This window comes from Paroedura picta, chromosome 8 (assembly GCF_049243985.1).
Source record: "Paroedura picta isolate Pp20150507F chromosome 8, Ppicta_v3.0, whole genome shotgun sequence".
In the NCBI taxonomy this organism is placed as follows: domain Eukaryota; kingdom Metazoa; phylum Chordata; class Lepidosauria; order Squamata; family Gekkonidae; genus Paroedura; species Paroedura picta.
Window position 1 is genome coordinate 68,102,254 of NC_135376.1, and position 6,660 is coordinate 68,108,913.

The 6,660-nt window shown below is 42.0% G+C and overlaps 1 protein-coding gene across 2 annotated transcripts in view; it reads left to right on the forward strand.

The window, feature by feature from the left end:
* The window catches only part of ADGRA1 (adhesion G protein-coupled receptor A1), a 452,787-nt gene extending 449,090 nt beyond the window's left edge, over positions 1-3,697 (forward strand). Inside the window, exon 20 of one of the 2 annotated variants that reach the window (XR_013233660.1) lies at positions 296-3,696. The gene's annotated coding sequence lies outside the window, so the exon portion shown is untranslated. Of the gene's footprint in view, positions 1-295 lie in introns of both variants that reach the window. The other variant, XR_013233661.1, reaches the window with a different exon arrangement.
* Positions 3,698-6,660: the final 2,963 nt, after the last annotated feature.

Sequence of the window (6,660 nt, forward strand, 5' to 3'; positions counted from 1 at the left end):
CGCCCGCGGATCGGGCCGCACCCGAGCCGCGCCTGCGAGCCGCGCCCGGGCCGCGCCCACGGATCGGGCCGCGCCCGCGGATCGGGCCGAGCGGGCGTGGCCCGCACAGGCGCGGCCCGGCCCTGATTCCCTCTCCCCGCCTCCCGCAGTAAGAAGCTTCCCGGGCCGCAAGCTTGCGGCCTGGGAAGTTTTTTACTGCGGGGGCGGGGCGGGGAGAGGGAGCCGCGGCCCGGTGCCATGGCCTTTGCGGCCCGGCACCGGGCCGCGGCCCGCAGGTTGGGGACCACTGCTATAGGTATTAACCTAGAACATTTTGAATCTACAAAAAAAAGAACGATAAAAAAAATCTGCACTATTCAAGCGGCACAATCCTTTGTCTGAGGTTCTATGATAGCTTTGATAAGGGCCCACTCTAATGTCTCTTGTGCGCATGCTCTGTTCAATGTCTGTGGCACCGTGCAGTGTATTAGACGCTGTTTCCACCACGTTCACCTCTCTGTGAGTATGCCTTTTGGAACCCAACAGCAAGCTGCCTGGCAATCTTTATATTCTTCGTTTTTGGTAACAAAAAGTGTGTCGTCATTAACTCTTTGAGGACTACTACGGGCATTTAACAGAACCAACAGGCCCAATCCAGACCAAGTGAAGCCCTTTAAGAGCTTCTTCTTTTTTGGGGAAAGCAGCCTGCTCCAGTATTCCCTCTCACACACACAGAGCTCAGTGGGTCTTATTTGGTCTTGTTTTGGGGAGGGAGACTTGTATATGAAGGTATACATAACAATGATAATAACAAGGTAGTCTGATGTCCTCAGAAAAGGGAAGGCTACGTCACTTTAAAGAAGCATACTTTTAAAGATGTATTTATGAACGCTCTAATTTTAGGTGAAATCCCCTTTTCTCCCATGTCCCGGAATCTTCTCCCAAAGCACATTTAGGATTATCTTTATTCTTCAGTGCCAATTTGACCTTCAGAAGCAAGCACTTCTCTGTTGATTTATTCCACTCAGCTCCGGGACATTGCTAGGGTCAGTAATGTCCTCTGTTCATGATGCTTTGGGCAAGCAGGGGTTTTTTTTTAGAGATACCCATAAACATCTGGACACAAAGGATCAAGTCACGGGGAAAATATAAAATTATAATTACCCTTATTTTTATTTTATTTTTAAACTGAAAGAGTCTGGTTATAAATTGCTGGGATAATGGGAATGGGATCCTAAAGCTAGAAGAGGGGGAAATGTCTGCAGTGAAAGAGAGCAGTATTTCCACATTTTAAAAGAAAAAGCACAATGTTATATGGTTATCAATGGCAAATGCATAGATATATACAAGGTTAAGTAAGTGCAGTGTTACTTGTAATCTAGGCAATTCCCTGGGGATGAAACATTCACTTTTAAGGAGTTTATTTTGTCATGATCGTTACAGAGTTCAACCCATTCTGTGTTTCTTTATCAGCATGTTTGAATCCCTCCATTTGTGATATGTACAGATCTCTTTCCTTAAAAGTGTATATAACAAATTATTATTATTATCCTTGTTGGAATGTTATAAATATATATATACATGTCGGATGAATGTGTTCTGCAGTATTTGCAGTTGGGAATTAGTACTCAAAGGGTTAATGCTCAGTATCTGAGTGCAAGGAATTTTTTTTCTGTATTTTTATAAAGTTCAAATATATATATATATATATATATGTACATATATATATTGTAAATTACAACAGATAATGTATCCATTTTGTGTGTGCGTGTGCTACGTGTGTCTTTCCAAGGTGAAGAAAGCAGAAATGCACTAGATGGGTGTTTTGAACCGTGTTCCGCCTTTACACGATGGCTCCTTTTAGATGGTGCAAAAAGGGGGGGGGGATGCTCTAAGCTTTATTCTGTATATGCTGTATATGCTTGAATTGTCTCAAAACTAAAATACAGTATTTTGCATTGTGTGCATAATATATTTTCTTTTTCATCATTCTTTTCCATGTATATGTTACAGCCATTCTGCAACATCTGTGCGACAATTTAGGCATAGGTGTAATGTAAAATGCCAGATCTCTGTAGCTCAGCGATATTTATGCTCTGTACTAGCTAAGTCTTAGAAGGTCTCTAGAATTATGCAAATTAGTCCACACACACTGAGGTCCCAGTGAAATGGTCACTTTTCAGGAACAGAGTTGTCAAAGTTCTCCAGCTTGTGTTTCTCTTGCCACTGTTGTTCTGTCTGACACCTAAAGAGAGATACTTAAATGGGTGCTGCTTTCCACAGAAGAGCTTCAATTAGATACCTCTCCTGAAGACTAACATTAAATATCGAAACACCTTTCATAGATTGTGTCTGAATATTAAGTTAGCAAATGTTTCTGGGCTAATGGGGGGGGGGGGAGATGTTATGCAATAATCTGTTTGCAAATTATTTTTTTTAGGAAATATACAATATAATTACAGAGTAGGAGAATATGATGTTAAATAAATTTAAAATGTTTTGTAACATCAGATGTGACCCCAGTTTATTTGTCCTTTTGCCTTTTTAAAGATAGAACTATATTGTTTTATCTAGAAAATAATGTGCAGCCTGTTGTATATATTCACTGGCCAGTTCTAGGATGTGGATGCAATGTTGCAGTGAAACACCATTGCATGGATGAATCTGGGAGCGATAATAAGCGGATCTACTCAGAAGTAAGTCCTATTTTGTTCAGCGGAGCTCAGTCCCTGAAAGGGGTCTTATAGCACTACAGCCCCTGTGTCCATTTCTCTACTTGAATGGGGAGTCACATACACAGAACAATTGAGGAGTTGGGGCTAGATAGATAAGTTGGGGTTCTTGGTGGTAGCTGTGCTGTGGGATCGCCAAGAGTCGTATATGACTGAATGGCTGATGACAACAACAATATAAGCCAGACTGGGATTCTACAGATCAGTGGTGACTCACAGGAAAGTGGAAGTGGCCGAATTGAATCCCTCCAGAATTCTGGGTCCCCTTCATTGACAGGAACAGCTTCTTATACCAGGTTGCACTTGATGGCTCTGGGAAATGGGTCAGGGTGTTTATGCAGCATTGTTAAAAGAGTACTTTTAGTTAAGTATAAATAATCTAGAAATTGCTGAGCTGCTTTTTTTTTTAACACTTTGCTACCAGTACAAAACCTTGCGCAAAACTGATTCTCTCTGTAAACAGAGGAGAGCCTTGGGTGGAGGTTAGCTAAAAGATTGTCCCGACATATTGTGTGGAACGCAAGGGGGAAATGACAAAAACCTCTTCTTCAGTGGCCTGTGTTTTCAATCATTCCAAGTGAAGGAAACACTGGCTGAATCCTGTATGACCCATTATGCACGGGGGGAATAACGCACATTCGGGGTGGAATGGCGGCGACTAAAATCACCAATAACGTACGGTGCAACCAGCCTCAGCTTCGGTGCATGCCGCCGAAAAAGCCACGTTAGCGAAACGCGGAGCTTCCGGGTGACCGGGGCGCAACCAGAAGCGGTGCCGGGGTCACTGCGTGCATAATTGGTTACTCTGGGTTTTGCCGCCGTCACGCCCCGTCCTGTGCATAACCGGTGTGCTTCACATCTCGCCCCCTCCGTGTTTTCCATGTGACCCAAAATTGCCGTTTCAGTGCATAATGTGCATAATGGGCCTATGACATGCTATTCTTGCATCAGATGTTTTGCTTGATATGTTCCTGATGTTGCATTCCCCTCACTGTAGACCAGGGGTAGTCAACCTGTGGTCATCCAGATGTTCGTGAACAATTCCCATGAGCCCCTGCCAGCAACCGCTGGCAGGGGCTCATGGGAATTGTAGTCCATGGACATCTGGAGGACTACAGGTTGACTACCCCTGCTGTAGACATTGTATATATAAAATCCTATTTTGCTAGAAGCCAAGAGTCAGCTGGCTGTACCCATCAAGTGCAGCTTTCTTGTTAAAGCCTCAACCATGCCAGATGCCTCTTGAAAGCTCATAAACTGAGCTCATCCCAATTATCACCTGTCCATTTACAGGAGACAGGGATGCCAAGCAGGGGCTGCAATTTCTCCTTACTCTTCCTTCAATGAGATCTGAAACCTTCCTTATGTTAGATTCAGTTTTTCCCCTGAAATATACGTATATGTGATTAGAATTTTTTTTTAATTATATTAACTCCAAATAAATGAATGAAATGCATTAAAAGATTTGAGGTATACCAAGCTTATAACTGATAAACAAAGGAAGCAGATTATTGTGGTTTCTTTGCTAATAGCTAAGGGCATCCCTTACTAATCCTGGAAAAGGAAATTTGAAGGAGGGGGAATGGAAGTTTCTAACATCTTTCCAGATTTGCCCTGGTTGACAATTTTTAAACTCTGGAAATGGTGCCCATGGTTCTTTTACAAATCTACCAAAGCAAAATGTCTTTATATTTTTCCAAGATCTGGCAGGGGATGAATACATTTGCTAAGCTATTCCTCAATGTTCCAGAAAACCCTGGATCTCTGCTCTTACTGTGGCCCATAACAAGATGTTCTAGATCCTTACTCATGTCTAAGTCTGTTGTACCTTGTGTTCAGTCATGGATTCTTACAGCTGTATCTTGTTTGTGTGAATATTGTCTGTTGAAGGCACCTCGATCACATTGGCTTGGCATCTGTTACTCTGGAATCTTCACTAAGATTGCTGAAGGTTGACTCATGGTTGGCCTTCTTTTGCTACTGTGTTTCCTCACATTCTTGTGGGTTTTTTTAATAGCCGCTAGGTATGGGACAAAGTTGAACCCAATAAAAAAAAAACAATTCACTTGCACATTCATGTATGTTTTGTACTTCTGAGCGTAAGTAAAGTTGACATTAAAAATTCACATATCCCAAATGTTTTTGAACCTCAGCTCAGATCTCTAGGCCAAAGCTTGATTGGAGAACTCCCATAAGTAAAAAAGTTAATACCAAAGTAACATGTAAAGCCTCCCTTAGGATAAATGGGATCCAGATGGCCTTCATTGGGAGCCCTGCCCCACCAAGCAACAACTTTCAAGCATTGTCTGAAGAAAGCCATTTTTATATAAATCGCAGTAGATTAAGAAGACCACTGAATTATAGACCATTGTAAGAGAGACTGGAGTTCCAGGTTGGTTTGTAAATGTAAACTGTATTTTGTTATAAATGTATATGTTAATAGAAGCATCATACAGTTCTTCTGAAAACTGTTCAAAGGGAAAGGACGAAAGCCAATGCTTCACATAGTTCCAAACGAACCATTTGTGCTTGATTATCCTTAGCGGTATATGTGTTTTCTGCAATTCTGAAACCAGCATGAGACACGCACCTCTGAGATTTCATTGCTGACAATGAAAAATGGCAGCTTTTGCAAGCCTATGCTTTGGTGTGAAAAGGAAATGTTTCTTAATAATATACAGACACTTGCTGCCCTCTGCTCTCATTGCACCAAGTGCAGACTCTGTAACCTAGTTCTTGACACAAACCTTCCCAGTTTTGCTCAAGGTGAAGAGCCCTCAGTTCTTCTTGTCCTAAATCAATGCCATGCGTGCGCACGCCTGTCAACTTGCATAACAGGTCTTTTAGCTAGAAAGCCCCTGGAGCTGAAATGCTACTCAGTGAAAGATTGGGCTCCCTCCACCCTCCAACCCAATTTCAGCCTGGCTACATAATCCTAAATCTTCTTACACTAAAGCAAGTTCTTTGAGTCAGAGGGTCTTACTTGCTAGCAAATGAATTTAGGATGAAATTGTCCGTTCTCTAAAAAAAAAAAAAAATCTCACAGTAATCTGTGTAATTTTATTCAGACCAAGTTTTCCAGGTTTGAAAAGTGTTAGATGATGGGAAGGGAAGGGGGGTAGGTAGGGAGATATCTACAAAAATACATCATGGGAAATGAAGAGCAGTGTAGAGCAACGGTAGTCAACCTGTGGTCCTCCAGATGTTCATGGACTACAATTGCGTTTGCTGGCAGGGGCTCATGGGAATTGTAGTCCGTGAACATCTGGAGGACCACAGGTTGACTACCCCTGGTGTAGAGGGCAAAAGCAGATGACTTGTGATGGAACTCCAGATGCTGAACTGACAGTACAATCCTAAACACGTTTACACCCTTCTAAATCCATTGGCATCATTGGGCTTGCAAAGTTTGTAACTCCATTTAGGATTGTACTGCAAGCTTAACAGTATCCATTATTATTCCCATGGATTTATTCCATCCTATCAGTCTATATAATTAACACTAAGGCATTTAGCAAGTCTGTTTCTTTACCTGATGACATGTCGCATATTTAGGTCCAAGTAAAAATTACTTGAAGAAATTGTATTTTCATCGGGGAGAGTAATGAACAGGGTGTACTGTGCAGATTGTAATGTTGTTTCCGGAGCCACGGCCAAATAACAAAAATCAAGGCAATTCAATTCAGAGATTGTCCATTCTTTTTGTACACAGCCTTGGACCAATATGATATAATTAACAAATCTCTGGCTACCTACCAATCACCAAGACCTTTGAGACCTATGGGGCTATAATTTTTGTCATTCATAAACCTAGTAAAGTGAGTCATTTATTTCACTTATGTGATCAGCAACCATTTGTGTCCCTACCTCTCAGCTTTAGAAGCAATGTTCTGAGTTTCTCTCCCTCCCACCCCCCCAAGCTGTTAGCCTTCAAATGGGATTGAATTCT